Here is a 20,810-nt window from a genome sequence, read left to right as displayed (position 1 = left end):
CAGACCTAGCCCAGAGAATGTGAATAGGACCTACCCGCTTCTTACAAGTCACAGCTTCCTGACTAAGTTATAAAAGTCAAGCCACAAAGGAAACAAGTCAAGGAAAGGACCAGAGAAGAAAGAGGACACATGACTTGTTTCTGAGTTCCCGGGACCAGTTCCAGCTCCCAGCTCCTTGTTGGGAGTTCTGTTCTTCAGGTCTCTGCTTTGACCCCAGCCTCCTGCCTTGGGATTCCTGATATGCACGGCACTTAGAAATTTACAACTTGCATTATTATCCAGTATCTCAACTGAACCTTTCAACAATGTGGCAGGAAATAGAGTGGGTGTTTTTATCCCCATTACACACTTAAGGAAGTTGACTCTTAGAAAGGTTGAATAGCTTGCCCGAGGCCACACAGATACTTAATGGAGCAGCTAGGATGTGCACCCATGCCTTACACTAGATCACACCATCACTTAATTTGGTACTTAGTTTGTCTTTGTAGATGAAGTAATACTAGAAATTCTGTACTAGATTTCTCTTGATGTTTTTATATTGCAAAATAATTATAATGGTAATAGCAAATAACTTCTAGAGTGCTAAGTCTATGCCAGGTATGATTTTAAATGCTTTACATGTAGTAACTTATTTACTCCTTCCAATAACCATACAAGATAGTTACTGTTAAAACTATTTTTACAAATGGAGAAACTGAGACACAGAGATATTGAATAAGTTGCCCAAGGTCACAGAGGCAGCCTTATCAGTGGCCAAAGTCTGAGGGTGTTCAGTTTGAATGCAGATGTTCCATGTGATACCTACAATTCACGCCAAATACCTTTTTCTCTCTAGATCTTAGTTCCCTCATCTATGAAAGAAGCACATGGACTATAGAACCCTAAATCCCTTCCATCCTGAAGATTAGATTCTCTCCTTCCCACATAACATGGAAGATGTTAATCTGGGCTCTTTATGACTAGAACCATGGCATTTAAAAACAATAACCTCTACTAAATTTGCTGGAAACTTTCCAAAGATAATCTCTGGTCTCTCCTTTGTATTTCCTGATGAGCATGAGAAACTCCAGGCACATATATATACTCAATAAAAACTTGTTGAATTAAGTTGCAAAATAATCCTTGAAATAACACCAAAACTAAGCATAAGGGCCCACTGATGTCTAACATGATCCTTACACTGGTGACTCAGGATGCAGGGGTGACAGACCCTTTCCCACACGTTACTCTGTGACAGTAGGCAGAATCAAAAAATCCATCATCAAAAATGAGTCCAGGAAACTATGTCAAAGTAAGTAAAGAGGCGTTCTTTCTTCTTTCTCTTTATGAGATTCAGTGTATTCTAACAGGTTAGCAGAAAGCCTACTAAACCACATTTTTAAAAATCTTTACAACCAGAAGAGAGATGCTTATTGAGAGAGAGTGAGAATGAGTGAGAAAGAGACTAGTTAAGCCTGCCTATTTTTGTTTAGGATATTTTCATTTGAGAATTTATCATTGGAAGGATCAATTTCCCCGGTTTCCAAGGCAGGTTTCTTATCTTGACTTAAAAATCAATCTTTATAAATAATATTTAAATAATGTCATTTTCCCAGATGCAAAGAGGAAAACTTTATGCCTTTCATGTGGCCTCACATACCTTCAGCATTTCACAAACCCCAGTGTGGAGTCTTGTTTAGGGAAAACAAATGAAAAGCAAGAACTGAGTGGGGCACACTCTCGACTGCTACAGTGAACTCATGGATCAGTGTTCTGTGCTCTGAAGCTGACCATTTGTGTGGAATTAACCCTTGATTTCACCACAAGGGTGGTGGATCTGGATCTCAAACTCCTGAATCCATAAAGAGTTTTGACTTCTCATTCCAGGTGAGCAAGTGGCTCTGGTCTGGCTAACTGCTTGCCTTTCTTCCTTCTTCCATCCATCCATCCATACGTCATCCATCCACCCATCCATGCACCCATCCATCCATCCGTCCATCATCCATCCATCCATCCACCCACCCACCCATGCATTCATCTATTCATTCATCCATCCGTCCATCCATCCATCCATCCATCCATCCATCCATCCATCCATCATCCATCCATCCATCCATCCATCCACCCACCCATGCATTCATCTATCCATTCATCCATCAATCCGTCCATCCATCCATCCATCCATCCATCCATCCATCCATCCATCCAAGATTTATTGAGCACTTATGTGTCAGAAAGTATGTTGAAGATATGAAAGAGAATTGTACGCAATTCTTCTAGGGGTGTGAACTCATGGTTAAGAAAATTTTCATATGGGACGTGATGCTTAAAGTAAGATTATGACTTAAAATGTACATCTAATAATATTTGTTGACAGTATTTTTAAGTTCAACATTGAAGTTTAAATACATTGTGTTCTTAATTTCTGTTTTCCAGTTGTACGTCTTTTTGTTCAAACCTTCAAAAATTGAATTATTAGTATTATTGTTAGTATATTTCATTTATCTCACGTGAATGGCAAGAGTTTTAGGGGAAATTGAGTATCCTAGTGGCAAAAATACTTTTATGCCCAACTGATTCTATCACCTTGAATCATAATGAATACTACTACTAATAAACTAACATTTAATGAGTGATTACCAGGTACTGAGCACTGTTCTAAGTACTTCATACTTATTGGCTCCTTTACTCATTATGGTAACCCCATGGGGAAGGTGCTTTTTAAATCTTTTTTTTTTCAGATGAAGAAGCTGAGGCATGGGGAAGTTAAGTAGCTTTCTCAAAGTTCCTCCAGTAGGAAACGGATTAGCCAAAGCCATATATTCCAGAAGTCACACTCTTAAATACTCATAGCTACTTCACACTGAATATTATCTACTTCCACTACAATTTCCTTTGAGGAAAGACTTTACCTAACAAGAATATTATCTTTTCATAAACAGCTTATTTTATTAGTCTTTATAGTATGTATGGAACAACGTCTTTTTTTTGCCTATAAAAGACAGGGACTTCACTACTGCCTGTTGTGGTTACCACAGTGGTTACCACAGGATCACATTCAAACTTCTCAGCAAGGCATTGAGACTCTCTCCAAGTTGACTACACTCTACCTAAGCAAATATTTCCTTCTCTCAACACACACCCTTTGCTTCAGCCAGTACAGCCACTCCTCTGTTATCTAGATGTGTTATACTCATTCCCAGATACAAGTCTCTGATTGTGTGGTTTACTTGTTGCTTCCTCTGCAGAAAATGCACCCCTTCTCTGCCCTGCTTTCTTCATTTATGTCATTATGTTTTCATTTATGTCTTCATCATGTCTGATGGGCTGTGCCAAATCGCTCTGCCTTAGCACACCTGTCGCTCACTCATTTTCCTCTCCTTGAAATTTCTTTAAGCTTGTAGGTTGTGTCTTTGGATTGGGTGCCAAATCTTGTACTGCCTTATTTTGATAACTATAATATAAGACAATGTTATATAGTTCTTTATATATCATTTACTTTCTAGTAATAGAGAAATATAAGATGTACCTAGAAGGTAAACTTAGAAATTTGGGGTCCATCTCAATATAATAAATAAATTAAAGTGCCCTGACTTCAGTCCCTAACACATTGCCTTGAATATAATAGGCCTTCAGTAAATATTTGAGGGATGACATTTTTTGTTATATTGGTTTGCCTGAGCAAATCCCTAAGTGTCACATTCAGAGTGAAGTGCACAGAAGCTGATATTTTGGATCATTTCAAACAGGTAGGGAGCCATTCACTATCTATTAAGGACAAAGGAGATTTGAGCAACAAGAAGGTCTCCAGCTTATCCAAAGGTGTTATTTTAATACTTGATCCCAGGTGGCAAAATGAGGCAATAAGACCCTTTCACAAACAGGTACTTTTTCTCCCTACATAAATGCCCTTCCTAGTTCTGGCCAAAACAAAATGGCAAAACAAAACAAAAATACAATGTGAAGAGCATCTCACTGTTGATTATTTTGCTTGTTTTGCCCAAACCTAGTTGATAGGACTAGATTTGATTAGTCTTTTGGGGGAAACCAGTATTGATATTTCTGAATTTTCTCATAATGTACTTATTTGTTTTTTCATCCATTCAGTTAACATATAATTTGCTAATCAACTACTAAATGAAAAGATCTGTGGTAGACCATTCAAGAAATAGAAATTGAGACATCAGATAACTGCAAATCCAAACCCTTGTGCTCAAGTTACATGATCTCTTTTTGTAGCAACCTGAGGAAATTTAGAATGCTTTTTACATGCTGATCAAAAAAAGAAGTCTTTTTAAATCTCAGTCCCAGTGTTGCAAAATGAGACAGAAGACACAAAGTATCCCAGAGGGTTAACATTCTAGCTGTGGGAACGTCAAATGGACAAGTATAACCCATTACAACCCTTAATACTGACGCATCAGGAGAAAAATACGCCCTGAGAAGTAATGTGCAGAATAGCTATGATTGCTGGAAGCTGATAGATCCAAGAACCTAAGTTGTTTTTCAACAAACTCTCCTTCCACTTTTTGGCTCTTTCATGACATTCACTGTACTTTTAGCAGGGCAAACGTGATTTGAAGTTTTTGTTAGAATTCAAAATTTAAGTCATGTTCACCTTGCTACAACTTCATTGGCTGAAGTAGGAGAAGAGAAAAACAGAAATAAAAGGGAGGTGAAAGGGAATGGAAAAGCTTTAGCGATGCCACCATCCTGCAAAGATTAGAAAACAAGCCTCTGAAAGCCAAGGGGAGGGAAAGGGCAGATGTCCCTGAAATCTTCCAGAAGCCATGAGAGAATTCCCAGCCCTTTTTGTTACTTGTTAGTATTTTGCTATTAGGAAAATTATTTGCTTTCAGATGTATTTCTTTTAGATTTTTTGTGTAGTTAGGACTATTCTTTATCTCATCTTTACTTTTGTTATTTCTCCCAAGCATTCCAATTTGGGGGAGATATTAAGTGGTTAGGTAAAACTGATGTGTAAATATACCATTTACACATAGCTACAAAGATAACGAGGCCTAGCTTAGCACACCATACCAATAGGACATTATAGTTGCCAATACAATCAGCATTAATTTGCTTCTTTTTTTTCTATTCTTTCTTAGCTCCTTGCAATATTCACTCAGAATCTTTTTGAATGTCAGTTTTGTGAAAAGAACAGTTCTGACTTTTTTAGAGAAAGCAAAGATGAGAGAACCTGCATCCTCTAGTAAGTACAGAATTAGGAATGACCCAGTAAGTCACGCATTGGAAGAGTAGTATCTTCTAGAACTGGAGAAAGGCTGGGAAAAAAGATCAGAAACCTTTTTCAGTCAATCAATTACATTTTTCTGAAAGCATGTCATTAATCATGTACAGTCTTGCAGATTCCACATAAAGACTGTATCACTGGTCTACTCAACCAAGTATAATCAATTCTCACAGGATCTGTTTATGACTAGCATCTATTTTCTTCCTGTCAGCTTACAACCTGAAGTTTAAGTATTCTTCACATTCTTATTCTATCCAAAGCAGAATCTTTTCACAGCTGCATGCCTTTTAGATGGTTTGGCTTTGCTATCAATTTCTAGTCCTAAAATTTGGCTTTTATTGGTGTCTAAGATGCCTTGGACAGAATCCATAGAAGTTCTTCAAAGTAGGCTGGGTAGAAAGTTCTTATCTCATCCATTCTGACCGCCTCTCATAATGGTCGTATCAAAGTCAATGACTGAGAGGGTGTCCTTGTCCTTCTGGCCAGTCCTTGGCTGGCCATTCATATTCAGGCACCAGAGAAAACTTCACACTTCCTACAGGTCTTTATGAGAAATTTAAAAGATGAGAAGCAAGTGTTTTTGAGGTTTTACCTGTCTATTTCATGCATAACTTCTTAACGGACTTTGCTATCTCTTAAAAGTAAATAATGTGTTTTTTTTTTTGGTATCTCAAAGCCATTTTATAATTCATTAAATAACCTCTTTATTTTAAGACTTGCTATTTACCTTTAGTCTTCAAATCCTGATGAATTTTCACCGACACTCTTTAGTTAAGCAAGGATATTAATGATTTCCCTTAATAGCTTGCGAAGTGAGTCATCGAAAGTGAGTCATTAAGGCCAACTCCTGTACCTGCTCATAAATAGCACTTGTTTTTACTAGATCTGTATTACAACTTTTTGCTTTTCAGATTTCTTTGTCTCATATGTGCAAAGAATTCCCAATAGTTAATAATATTCTCTTTGCTCTTCAATAATTTTATGAGAGCATTCCAAGAAAAGTGGGGGATGGGGAGAGGACTTCCCTCCTGTAATGGGATGTGCATGAAATTATCAGCAGCCTTTGATCATCTGAGAAGTCTTTGACTTCTATTCTTCCCCTATCAGGGGATCTTAACCTGGAGTCCATGGACCGACAGAGTTCTGAAAAAGAACTGGATTTCAGTATAATTGGTTTTTGTGATTTTTTAACATTTTATTTTATGCATTTATAAGCCTATTCTGAAAAGGGATCCATAGACTTCACCAGACTTCCAAATGGAACAAAAATGTTTAAGAACCCTGTCATAAATATATTTTAACCTATAAATTTCAGATGGTGAAACTCACAGGGTGTGAGAAGAAAATTTGTCATCTGCATAATATTTGGGACTTATCATTAAAAAGGAACTAAAGCAAAGATAGCTACTATTTATTTGTTGACTGCCGGTATTATCCAGGCAATGCGGTAGGTTCTTTATATACTTTTTGATTTTCACCATAACACGGCAGGGATATTATTATCATTCCCATTTTGCAGATGAAGTAATTGAAGCCCAGAGCAATTCATTTATTCATTAAAAAAATATTCAGAGAGCTTACTTTAAGAGCAGGCACTGTGCTATGCATGAGAGATGAAACAATTCACCCAAGGTCACATAACTAGTAAGTGGCAAAGCTGGCTTCAACAAAGCCCATGGTCCCTTCCACCACACACTGCATCTTCGTAATATCTCATTCTACATTGGAAAAATTAAAAATCCTATTGAGACATGTGGGACTCTAAGAAGGTAGCCAATAGATATTTTTCTCTTTATGTAAATGTGAAACATAATTAGCTCTTCCTGGAAAGTAGTAATTCTGCTCATGCTTTTCTTCATTCTAGCACTGCCTGAGCAAACCAGAGCCCAATCAGTGGTTTCCTGGAGTAAGCCAATTCTCTTCTAGAACCATCACTAGTCTTGTCATCATGAGACAGAATGAGAACGTATGTCGTTTCAGTGATGACATCTGTATGCCCTTGTAGTCAAGAAAAGATACCTACTCCTCTGCCTCACTAAATATTCATAAACCTTGCTTCTAATTTGGTGTATGTGCCATTGGTGTGTGTGTGTGTTGGGAGGGGAGTTTGTTTTGTCTTTTTTTTTAGTAATCCCAAGATTTTCTCATTTGTGATCTGAAATACTTAGAACAAGAAACGTTATAATCTTGAAGATAGATTATATTTTCACTACTAAATGTAAGCTAGATTTGTGCTGATAAGAACAATTTCTTGGAATCAAAGAGACACCTTCACGCCCATCTCCAATTCTGGTTTGACTCCTCCTTCTGGATTGGAAGCCGATTTGGGAAACTGACCATGACACTAAGGGATGTTGACAGTGTGATGAGGAATTTTGGCCCATTGTTCCCTGGAGGATTTCCTAACTACTTCATAGGTGGTAGGAAGAGAAAGACAAAAAAAAAAAAAAAAAAAAAGAAATCTTTCCCTTTAGGTTTACGACAGTGGAATATAGGTTGGAAATCAGACTAATTCAAAATTAGCAGACATGGATATTCTCTTTAATTTTAATTTATAACAATAAAGACAACTTTTGTATAAGAAGAAAAAAATAATGATGTTCACAACTCATTTAGTTTCAAGAACTCAAAATGGACAAGGTAATTTTAAATTTCCTTTCCCTCAAATTTCGTTCCAGGCTGACAAATTGCTTACCAGCTTTGTGAGAAAAAACTCTCTCATTGGCTCTGCTCACCCTCCTCGGGGGAGAGCAGTTGACAGCGCCAAGGCTGGTACCCTCAGGGCAGTTCAAGTTCTCCCCAAAGAGGAAGCTGGCACAAGGTCTGCTAGGAGATGCAAGGTCTGCTGGGAGATTCAAGGTCCGCTGTGTGGTACCAGATGACATCATTGCTGAGGCAGGGGCTGCACTTGCTGCCTAAGTGGACCTTCACCAGGTTCTTGGGGAGGGAGAACACAAACACAGGTCTTCAGCTGCAGGAGCCTCTGGCTGGGACCCTGTCTCCTCTCAGGGTCCCCTTTGGATTAAAAAGGAAGAACACAAGCGATCTTCTTATGCTAATCTCCCAATGTGAGAAAGTGGAAGTGTTGTATCACCCCAGGCAGGAATTATCAGGAAACAACATATTTTATGCTGTTTATGAATTCTTATTAGTGAAACTATTTTGATAAAAAGTCACATACATGGCCAGAGTTGATCTTTTTCAGAATCAAGTAAATAACAGATTTTTATTTTTCCTTTTCTGGACATCTGTTTAACGACTTTGGATGTAATGAGTACAAAGAAAGGAAAGCATACTCCAGCCCCATGCTGTGTATATATATATATATATATTTTTTTTTTTTAACTTTAGAAATTGTCTCTTTGGGGAAAAAAGGTTTGCTTGTTTTAAAGGTATCAAGTCATTGTTTTCAGTATGGGAAAAAATGGTTATCATTTTGATGCGTTGGCATTTTCCATGACATCTTTGTCTTTTTTCTCTCTGGATACACCTTGTAGTTGATACCACTCATCCCCATGATTTCAATTCTTACCTATTTCCTGATAATGCCCAAGTCTATGACTTCAGGCTACACCATGCTTCTCAGCTTTTTACCCTTATTTCAGCAATCTACTAGACTTTTCTACATGGTTCTCCATGGGACCCTTAGACTAAACATGCTCAACCCAGCACTCATTGCTTTCCCCCATGAACCTCCTCTTCCTTCTGTATGCTCATCACAATGGCTAATTCCACCCTCCAGACACTGAAGAGACCCTTGACTCCTCCCCCTCTTGTCATCTCATCAGTTGCTAAATTAGGTTAATTCACCTTCCTTAACATCTCATCAATGGGTCTTTCTCTTTATTCTTCTTGCCTTCCCTGTAGTTAAGACTCATATCTTTAAAATCCTTCAGTGGCTTCTCTTTGCCTCAAGGGTGAAGCCTGAGCTGTTTAGCACAACCTGTCTCTGCTTCTTTCTCCAGCCACACTTCTGACCACTCCTCCCTCTACTTTCTGTGCCGCTACGTGTCTTGTCGAGGGACAGTTTCAGGAACACGCCACATTCCCTGGTCCCTCTGTAGCTTTGCCTCCTTTTCCATCAAGTAAGACTTGAATTAGAAATCCCAGAAAGTCTTATCACTCTGGATGAGGTGCCAGTCCTGTGTACTTCCAGGAAGCCCTGTGCAGTCCTCCAATGTGGTCTTAGATACTGTTTTCCAATCCTTTTTAAGTTGGACTGTCTTCTCTCTTACCTTTGATGTCAAAGACGAAGACATGTTAAATTTTTTTTGTCCCTAACATCAGTATAGTAGCTGACACATAGTAGGTGTTCAAAATAGTGAAGCAATTAATCTTTCTATAATTAATTCATGATTTTAAGTACTCCAAAGAGTACTGTATTTATAAGTGTTGTTAAATCTTTTTCTTTTTCTTTGTAGGAAAAGAAAAGTATTGGGTAGTTAAATTTCACTTTTGCTCCTTAAAAAATTGGGTCTATACATAGATTATACTGAATTTTTAAGACTTAAGCGACACTACTATACTCAAAAGGACAATTTTCCAGTTAAAGGGAAAAATACATTAACATTTTAATCTATGATCATATTTAGACTTATTTTTAGGTATATTGGAGGGTCTAACAGCTAAGTTTTTCAAATATTCTACTTACCTCTCTTGCACATTCTCCCTTTCTCTCTCGCTCTTGCTTTCTTCCCATTCCCACAGCACCTGTTTCAGTCACACACTATGCTATTCTAACACTCTACCCTATCACCTCCTTGTCTCTCTCAATAGAAGACCTCACCTCCTTCTTCACTGAGAAACTGGAGACCTTCTTACAGAAAGTCCTTCAAATTGCTGTGCCTACCAGCAGAAGATAATTCATTTACACTCATCTCATCTCATTCATTTATTTACCTTTTTCCCCCATTCATCAGACAAATATTTATTAAGGCCCTTTTCTCAGCCAGGCACTGCATTAAGTACTGCAGGTATAATGTTATCCAGACATAGTTGCTGTGCTCAATCTGTTTCCAGTCTGGTGAAAGATGCTAATGTTCGAATAGATGCTTACATAGATAAGAGCTATTGTAGGAATAAGAACTTGATCTTGATGCTGTGAGAGTTTAAGTCATCCGAAGAGTGTACTGGGAAGAGGGAAAATCATATACAGTGGTCCAAGGAATAACTTTTTCTCCAGCCTCAGAGATTACAGTGCTCATTCCTCAGATGTTTTCCTGTATTTTGGCACTCAGCGCATCATTATTATCATATATTCATTTTCTTTACTTCCCCTATAGACTATGAATTTTTTGAGAATAAGAATGTTGTCCTATCTCTGTACCCACGGTATCCAGCCATGCCAGGTTTATATATATGGAAGATGCTCAATAAATATTTGGTGAATATTGACCATGGCCATGTGAGAGGTAAAATGTTTACAGTTTGTTATCGTTGTGGATTGAATTGCCACGCCCCCCAAAAGATACGTTGAAGTCCTAACCCCCAGTACCTATGAATGTGACCTTATTTGGAAATAGAGTCTTTGCAGATGTAATCAAGTTAAGATCATGTCATACTCGATTAATCCAATATGACTAATGTCCTTATGAAAAAGGAAGAGACACGAGACACACAGAGAACACCATGTGATGATGGAGGCAGAGACTAGAGCGATGCATCTACAAGCCAAGGAATGCCAAAGATTGCCAGCAACAGCAGAAACTAAGAGAAAGGCATGGAACAAATTCTCCCCTAGTCTTCAGAGAGAGCATGGCCCCGCTGACACTTGAGTTTCAGACTTTTAGCTTCCAGATCTTTTGTTTTCTGTTTTTTTAAGCCACCTAGTTTGTGGTACTTTGTTATAGTAGCCCTACAAAACTAATACAATTACTCTTTATTTTTATTAGGAAATATGTTGTAGTTTCTGTTGTAATCCTTAGGAACATTATTGATGGGACCCAGTACCGAGCTAGGGGGCATGTCGAGCTAGCAAGAAATGGGATAATTCTTGCTTTGAAGTTAATTAGCATTTAGAGAATCTCTCTTTTAGTCTTTCCTAGCTACCCACTTTATTTTTAGAGTGGTTATTTAATGGCCTGGCAGGATCTGCTGTGATTATAAAAAGATCCACCATGGATTAAAGGAAAATAGTCTCTGGCTTTCTAATTTCCTTCCGGCCTCTCTCTACAATAGTGTGTATAAGGTCGGTGGATCTGGGGTAGAAGAGGCTAAAATAATTCTTTCTCCTTTCTTTTGTTTCCTGTTCTCTCTGGGGCTGATATTTGTATTGGAGAATGGAAAGAAGGTGGGAAGAAGGGAACTGTGAGAAGACCAGAAGGGAGGGAACTTTTCTAGATAAATCCCCCATATGCTTGTGAGACCCTCAGAACCCACCAGCCCCAGACTTGCTGCCTTCCTCCTTCTTGGTATGGGGCCCTGCCCCTCATCCTCTGATTTCTCAGATGAAGTGTTGTTATGTGATTTGATACTCAACATTTCTATTACTTCCTGGTGATTTTGCCTTATAAAACTCTCACTTTAACATTCTGAATTTAAGTAAAACAATAGAAGAATAAGCCTCTTTTTTGCTCCTAATGCATTCCAGAACTAGATATCCCCGGGTCATTGGCAACATCAGGTGTTCCTCTAGCTTTTAAATCAAATTTGTGTGTGCGTCAGGAAACACTTCTTAAAACTATCAGAGAGTCATCAATTTTGGTTTCATTGAGGGACTTGAGCCACGTGGAGATAAGACTAAATCATCGTTATCCATTTGTTTGGGGGACCTGCTCAAAAAAGGAGATTGTCTGCTTCCCTCTCTTTGTGTTGATGACATTTGCAGTGTTTACTGGGAGCATACAGTTGTCTGGAAAACTCAGACTGATGACAATAGTATTTGAAATGCTTCTGTAGGTCTGCTCCAAGGTAGACAGGAAAAAATGTATGTTCTAAAGTACAAGTACTTGTTGACTTTTCAAACGCAGCCAGTTCGTGCTCTTTATCAGGGAACTTAGAATCGCTCTGCTCTGCTGGCCTTCCTGTCCATTTGATAAGTACGTCAAAGGACTGTCTTAAGTACTTTACTTTATAGTTTATTAATTTTTTTCCTTTTTTAGTTTGGAATCTACTCTCAGAAACTGGAAAATAATTTCTTTTACTTTTTTTCCCCTTTCTTATTTAAGCCGAAATTGATTTCTTTCTGAGCTTGTAAAAAAAAAAAATTAAGCTGTAGTTAATACAATAGCCTTTGCTGAATAAAAATAAAAGACTAGTTTACCTTCAAGCTGTGCTGTATCAGATAAAGAGCTCTTCTGTCCCTCCAAGGAGGATTTTGACATGAGAGAGTGCAAAATTTTATAATATCAGTATAGAATAATTGTAGCCAATACAAGAAGTAATAGAGTTGTTTATTTGGTGGATGGGGGGGGGTTGGGTTTTTGTGTGTGTTTGGAAAATTGGGAAGCTAGGAGACACTCTTAAATCCATCAGGTTCTCCAGAACTCTTCTCAAATGCTTATTGTCATGACAACCATCTCTTCATAAACCAAGACTCTGAGTGTAATACAGATGGGGTTGGTAACAAGGTAGAGTTGCCATCTGCTTTGTTTTCTCTGAGGGACATTTTTTTTTTTGATCCCCAAATCTGATCTTCATATCTGAAAGTCTTGACTTATTTTTCTTTCTGGAATCAGATATAGTTGTGAGATTAATTCTTTTCTCCTGACAGACTACTTCCTTAGCTGTCGTCACGTAACTTACTTACTGTTAAGTGGAGGGAAAAAAAGGATAATTGCGGTGTGTGAAAACAAATATGTATATTTTAATGATTTATTCCTCTCTCTACTTTGCAAAGTCTGATATGAGGTGCCTTGTAATTCAATAGTACAGTCAAGAGTGAGGTCAGAAGCTGGCTCCATGGTGTAGTGGTTAAGTTCAGCACGCTCTGCTTAGGTGGCCCAGGTTTCTGTGTTCAGATCCCAGGTGCAGACCTACACCACTCATCTGCTGTGCTCTGGTGGTGACCCACATACAAAATAGAGGGAGATTGGCACAGATATTAGCTCAGGGCTAATCTTCCTCAAGCTAAAAAAGAGGAATATTGGCAGCAGATGTTAGCTCAGGGCAAATCCTCCTTAGTAAAAAAAAAAATGAGGTCAGAAGAATTAGGAGTTAGGCAATAATTTTCCCAGGAAGCGGGTAAAACTGTTATTGCTTTTGAATGTTGTATTAACGTCTATGCTTCCTGATGATAGGGCTTCATGCAGTCTGTAATAAGCTCTGTTCTTCTTTTCCAACAAAAAGGAGCACATCAATTCTTTGGGAGAGGAAAATCTTTTCCTATCACTAAATTTGGAGAGAAATTTGCCAAATAAATGAATGCTTACATGAGGAATGCAACCCAGTACATTCATCCACCCCTTTACCAAAGATGCAATGATATTTTCTTGTATCAACTTACAAAAACTGAGAACATAATTTTTTAGAGGAACATTTTCAGAATTTCACAAGATCATACATGCTGTGATCAGAATGAAGACGTATCCAGCCTTTGAAAAATAAGAAGATACCTATCTAGCCATTTAAAGGTGTGTGATAAACTAAATCACTATGTAAACATTAAGGGAAATATTTTGTGAAGTTCATATTTAAAGTCAAGAATCATTTCCTTCTTTGTATTATAATTATTTTATATATGCTACAATATATAATTCTAAGCCTTAAAATCTTGAGGTGCCTTTACAAAATACCTCCATTTTTCTTTCTAATCAGAGAAGTTCTATAACTACCTCTCAAGATTAGAGGTAGTTGATTTCCATACACTCTTTATCTCCTATACTTTGATGTATAGACATAATCAAATACTGGTAAATGAGTAAAATGTAACCATAATATATCACACACACAAATGCATACCCAGAAACATGTATGAGGACTAAACAATAAATGTGGACTGATGTCCAGAGCGGGGAAAAACTAGAATACTTTTGAAGTCGAGACTAAATACACTTCTGTGGGTACGTCTAATAATTTTTCAAAGGAGCATTATAAAGAGTGTAGTTCCTTGAATGTAGTTCTGGGAGGGGGTTTGAAACCAAGCAATTGTTGAGCAAACTTGAAACCAGTTTTGTCTCTGGATTTCCTTCCTTAGCGAGTAGCCTACAGTGAGTAGGCCATTCATTGTACTAGGACCTTTTCAGAGGAAAAATGGTCTTGTGTATTTATATTATACATCGTGTGTGCATTGTAAGAGAGACATTTGAAAAATATCTCAGATCCTTCTAAGCAAGCTCTCTGTTGGTTTTTCCTCTTCACTTAGATAAAAATGGAGGAAAAAGTGGAATTACCACAAACAACGCTGTTAGTTTATATTTTGGATGTACTATAGAAACACCACCTTTGAATCTGTATGGGTAAAAGTAATTCTTAGAGTAAGATGTGTTAAGCTCTGTTGCTTTGTTCTAAAGGAACTGGTAATGATGTCATAAATGTCTTCATAATATTCTGTCTAATAAAGCATAGTGCCCTGGTCAGGCTGCATTGTCACAATTGGAAAGTTTGTAGATTTGTCTAGATATCATGACTTTCATCATCTGTAATTCTTTCAACATGTGGTCAACATAATAAGGGGTATTTGAAGTATGCACTATTAATTTTAAAAAGCAGTACTTTTGTTTATTTTAAAACCTGTGGACTGAATTCTTCAATCTTTACTCAAATTAATTGGCTGTCAACTACGCTAAATGTGATATATTTTTAAAATATCAAATTTGTCACATCCAGTTCTTCGCTTACCACTGGTTTTTATTGCTTAGTATTTGCCTTGAGAACACCACTTTATTTCCCAAGGCAGGTAGTCACCACAGGGCAGGTTTCATTTTCCCTATCCCAAGGCAAATAAGGAGCAGCAAACACAGAGCAGAAGTCTGCTGAGTTCAGTAGAAAACCATCGATCATTTATTTTGGGGGTGTCCAAATACAGCGGGAATCTGGGTTTGCAAAACATCTTGAAATGCTTTGAGTGTAATAAAACCCCAAACGTGCTTTCTTTTCTCATTTTTTCGTGTATGTATTTTAGGAAAAATATAATCCACATGCTCTTGTTCCCTCCACTTTTAAATCATGAAGGCGTTGTTTTGTAAGAGCTGTTTGATGTCCAGGAAGTCTTTTATCCTTTTTATTAGGTTATTTTTATATATAAATAAAAAGAAAAAATAAACAGAAAACACAATATGACATCATGACTTAGGGCAAACACAAAATGCCCAATTTAAGGTTGAAATTCTAAGTCTAAAATATCTTAAACCAAAACATTTCTCTTGGTGCTTTGCAGAAGTAGTGTCCCCTTCTGTTGGGCAGAAGCTGCAGGCCTGTTGGGATGAAGCTGGGAGGAGAACGAATATTCATTGAGTAGCAACTCTGGTACTCTGGGACATCTGCTAACTCCCTCATTTTTACAGTAACCCTACGTGGTAGGTCAGTCCATCTGCATTTTACAGAGGGGAAGGGCTTTCAAAGATCTTAAGTAACTGGTCGTGAATCACAGGAGAATTTCAAGCCAGGTCTACTTGACTTTTTGGCTCTTACTCTTTTCATTACTTCCATCCTCCATGTTCTGTGGGAGGGGTGGGGGATGGGAGGTGGGGGGAGGTATATCCTCCAGACAATCAAAAAGTTCCACGTTGGGAAAGTCATCACGCTTGAGGATGAGGACTGCTATAGCCTCAAGAAAGCATCAGCATGGTATTGGCGAGGTGGATATTTAGTGTGGAGGTTGCTTAAGATCATTGGGTAGGTGGTATTGTGCCAGAGGGGAGCCTGCGCACACTTTCCTTTATTATAGCAGAGGAAAACCAGAATCCACACAGGGATGGTGACATAGGGCAGGCTCCAGAGGAGGCCCATAGTCTTGCTTTGTGATTCAATATTTCTAAACAAGTGATACTCCATTACCATTTATTTTATTTTGTAACGGTGGCATATATTTGGTAAGAGTTGTGCATGACATTATTTAAGTGAATTAAACTCATTTCTTTAAAAAAGAACTTTTCAATGCTTGTATGTTATTGGAGACATCTTAACATGGTATAGAATGGGAATCACAGTTTTAATGGGTCCCTCTATAATGGGACTGCATATAAAAAAGAGAATCGAAGATTTTGTTTGCACAGTGGAAGGTCATATTCAGCTATACTGGGGATACATGGTCCGTAGGAAGGAATTAAGTTACTATTTTCTGGAGAAAAAAATTGGAAAATGGAGGACATGAAGACTGCTTAGCATTTGAACTGGGATCTAGATTCTTCTGCTGTTATCTATTCTATAGGCTTTCTCCCAGAAATCCCAAGTTTTATTCAAGTTGTATCTGTCATTGTGCTACAGTCTCATGTTCCATTATTTCTTATTCTATTTTTGAGTCTTTGGCATCAAGGGGAAAAGAGATGAATTATTTAAATCTTCTTCCATTGAGTTAAGGCAATACAGAAAGAATACAACGGGCAATTTCATAACTGACATTTTGTGGAACATTGGGCTCATCATATGACCGAAAACATGATTAATTTTTTTGAAGGTCAGGAAACTAATATTTTTTCCAGTGGATTTACTGAAGGGACCAACCACCTGGCTTCTAGTTCTGTAGAGAGCATGCCCCTGAGGAAACTGCCTTTCACTGGGCTTCTGCATCAAGTTCCATCTCCATAGACTGGATCCCGTGGAAATAAGAAATGTAATTACAATAGTGCTTGTTTTTCTCATGTTTCTACTGAAGAGTCACTCTGATTTATCTTTTACTCCACAGCAGTGCAGAACTTTACAAGCATCCATATTAGTCATTTTGCCTAAGGATCTCTGTACACTTTTCAACATCATTTCTAAGAGCCTTGCCATACTCAGGAAGAGTGGGTGAGGCTGTAGGGATCTCCTGTGTGTCAAGGCATTAACGAAGCAATTTGTATGGCTGTCCCTAGCAGAGTGGGGTAGAGGGCTTGGGATCTCATGAGGCCCAAGGAGGGGAGAAAGACACGCCATGAACTCCTTTCACAGTCAAAACTTCTCCTCCAAATCTTGGAGGAGAAACATTTACTTTATAATAGAGGACAGAGGCAGGAATGTCTTTACTTGGTGATGAGGCTGGAAATAATGAGCTGGTTGTATGTACAGGGAGGGTCTTTTTCTATGAAAGAGGCTGCCTTCGACTTCATTAGATCCCTGCCCATACAGAGGGTAGGGAGTAGGACGAGGCATTTTGATCTGTTTCTAGTATATCCTGTCTCTGGATACTTTATTACTAGACCTGTGAAAATAGACCAGAGAAAAAGACCCATGTTTACTTTCTTTTAAAATTTTATTTTATAAAATGAGATTTCTGAATATCTGATTTTACCTGGTCTCAATAAACTATTGTTACTGCTTTTGAGGTATGCCTTCTATCTCACTGGTGTGGCGTCCACAGGCCCGCAGCCCCCTTGTCACTGTCACTAAGACGAGAGTCCCCAAGTGATGGGGGGTGAGTCACCTCTCACTGTGTCATGTGTAAGAAAATCTTTCACTGATGCCTTTACTCACATCTCATAGGAGCTTCTAGTTCCCATCTTCATATTGGCAACACTTTCAAGTGTTTGAGAAAGAACGGAATTTGCTTGTTGAATGCCTCTAAGTTACTATAGCAGATCCGGTTGAAATTGCGTATTAGATCATCCTTCCTGTTTATGAGGAAAATAAACCAAGGGATTGAAACTGGATGTCTGTAGATAGTTGGCCCAATGTAATTTTGTTGGGAATTTATTACATTATTTTTCTCTATTGGTTATGAATTGAGAGTATTAATGGACATTAATCCACACCAAAAGGGCATTTAGTTCCTGTATGGTTAAAATAATATTGAGATCAGTACAGTGGAAGAAAGGAGACACTCCATCTAATAACTTCCTTCAGTAGCCCTCACATCCATTGAGAAAGTTAATTGACAGTCTTCTTTACATGTTCCCCCCAACCCTGCCCCAGGAACTTGCAGAGGACACTGTGCAGGAGATACAATATGCCTTGTCTGCAGCCAATATGCACAGCTGAAAAAGATAATTAAATAGACTATTTCTTTTTGAGAGATCTACATCATTTCAACAGAAGGACCCAGCAATTCTGCTATACTCAGACTGAAAACTAACTGGCATACTTCAGACAGATTTCATAATCACCAGACTTGTGTGGTACAAACGGTTATGGTGAGCTTCTTAGCCTCCCAAAAGACCACTAAAACTGTCAGACTTAAATAGCACTGAAGTTTCGAAGGGAGAATTAAAAAGTATGATTCAGTTTAATATGTAAAGTTTCCACCAGAAAGCGCTCCTTTGGTTTCCAAAATTGTTTGACTATATGTTCAGTTGCAATTCTTGTGAGAGACCCCCAATCTCATCTTGTGTGATCGTTCCAGGTTTATGGAGGGTATTGAATGAATAACATGGTGTAGGTTTCATCATGGGTGATATTATCATGTAATTATATTTTTTTCCACATAAAACAAGGAATGTCATGAGAAAACAGAAAAGCGCTCACTTTTAAATGTTAACATTTCTGAAAGCAAGTTTAATTTGCAATGTAAATTTATATTGCTATTATGAGACTTCACCCAAAAGGTTGGGGTGAAATCTTAGAGAATTAAAACTTTCCTATGGTTTTTCCTTTTACGTGCTGCTTACCGGAGTTGGTGTATCCCATTAGACACTGGGTACTGAGAAAGAGAAAATTTCCTGCTGCCTTAGGCAGCGTTTCTTCCAGAGCAAGGCCAGTCCATTTTGACCCAATGCCCTCTGCAGGTATTTACAGCTGCAGGCTGTAAAAAAAGATTCCTGTACCATTTTCTCCCCAGGAGAACTGAAACCCAGTCACTGTTTTTTAATCCTTTAGTTTTCCTTATGAACAAAGCTGCCCACTTTCTCTCCAGCTGCAAATCCTGGTTTATGTGAGTGGAACCCATTCTTTTCAATGGGAAGACAATTGTTCTGATGAACACTACACTGCTTTGGGCCTTGGCATAGCTGAGTGATGTAGCAGAGGTGAAATAAATTTGGAGTTTAAAAAAGCAGGATTTGATAGAATCATGGATCTTGTACTTCTAATGAGTACACAGTCTAGCAGGATTTACAGCTACATGCATAATTAATATAAATATAGTGTAAGATAATGATCTGTTAGAAGCACATGAAAAGATGCTCCACATCATCAGTCATTAATGCAAATTAAAACCACAGTGCCAGTGTGATACCTCTGTACATCTACTAGAATATCTAAAATTAAAAAGACTGATCATACCAAGTATTGGTGAGGATGTGGAGCAAATGGTGCTCTCACCTATTGCTGGTGAGAATGTAAAATGGAACAAACACTTTTGAATATACCTACTATATGATCCAGCCATTGGACTCTTAATATTTACCCAAGAAAAATGAAAGCCTATGTCCATACAAAATTTTGTACATAGATTGCTCATAGAAGCTTTATTGTTAATAGCCCCAAACTGGAAACAACCCAAATGTCCAAAGAAAGGATAAGCAAATTGTGTTTATTTGTTGGATATATCCATACAATGGATTACCACTCTGCAATAAAAAGAATCAGCTATTCACATATGCAAGAACATGGATGAGTCTCAAAATAATTATGGTGAGTTAAAGAAGTCAGACAGGAAGGTGAGAGGCTCTTGGGAATTAAATTAAAATAATAGCAGTGGGAATATAATAATGAGAGAAAGAATTCTAGCATTCCGTCAAAGATAGAATTGGCGAGGCTTGATTATGGGGTGATGGCTAGAGAGGGGCATAGACTCTGAGGTGTTTCTCTAGCTTGGGTTTCTCTACGTGGATCATCACTTAATTAGTGGGGGATTATGTGAAAGATGGCCCTTAAGTATATAAGAGATGACGAGCTCATTGTTTACTGCTGATCCTGTGATAGCTCCAAGACCCTCAGGAAGAAACATCCAGTAGGCAAACCATCAATACTTGACTACTTAAGGAAAAGAAACATGTTTTGGCTTTTTAGTAAATATAAGAGAACAAAGGGTTGAAGGCAGAGAGAGAGAGAGAGAGGGAGGAAATAGACAGTGATGCGATACCTCAGGGCAAAACAACAAGGAATTGATTTAGAAAGCAGCAAACTTTACGACTGTCTTGTTTATTTAATGCCCTTCTCCCTTTGGCATATCTTAATTTATGTGGTTGTATTTACTTAGTCATTTGATCCAAATTCTATAATTGCAGCTTATAAGAGGTAGTGTCAATTGTGGTCAAGGCCACAGGTTCTGGAGATTATATTCCCGTCTCTGACCTTAACAAATATATAAATTCTCTGAACATCTGTTTTCTTATCTTTGAAATGATATCCCCATCAGCTCCTACCTCTTAGAGTTATTGCATTAATAAATATTAAAGAAAATTTGTACAGGAAGTACTTAACATTGTTTCTAACCCATAGTAAGGGCTCGATAAATTGGTCTTCCCTTCTTTCCCTCCTTCTTCCTCTTCTTCTTCTTCCCCTCGCTTCCTTCTCATTCTTCTTCCCCTCGCTTCCTTCTCATTCTTCTTATTAGGCATCTACC

General features: G+C 38.0%; 1 protein-coding gene across 6 annotated transcripts in view; it reads left to right on the top strand.

The window, feature by feature from the left end:
* Positions 1 to 20,810, top strand: part of ESR1 (estrogen receptor 1) — a 268,749-nt gene that overhangs the window by 177,014 nt on the left and 70,925 nt on the right.

Source organism: Ceratotherium simum, chromosome 38, assembly GCF_057802395.1.
Source record: "Ceratotherium simum simum isolate JZ-2026a chromosome 38, ASM5780239v1, whole genome shotgun sequence".
Lineage (NCBI taxonomy): Eukaryota > Metazoa > Chordata > Mammalia > Perissodactyla > Rhinocerotidae > Ceratotherium > Ceratotherium simum.
Note: the sequence above shows the minus strand (reverse complement) of the source record. Positions and strands in the feature narration are given on the sequence as shown.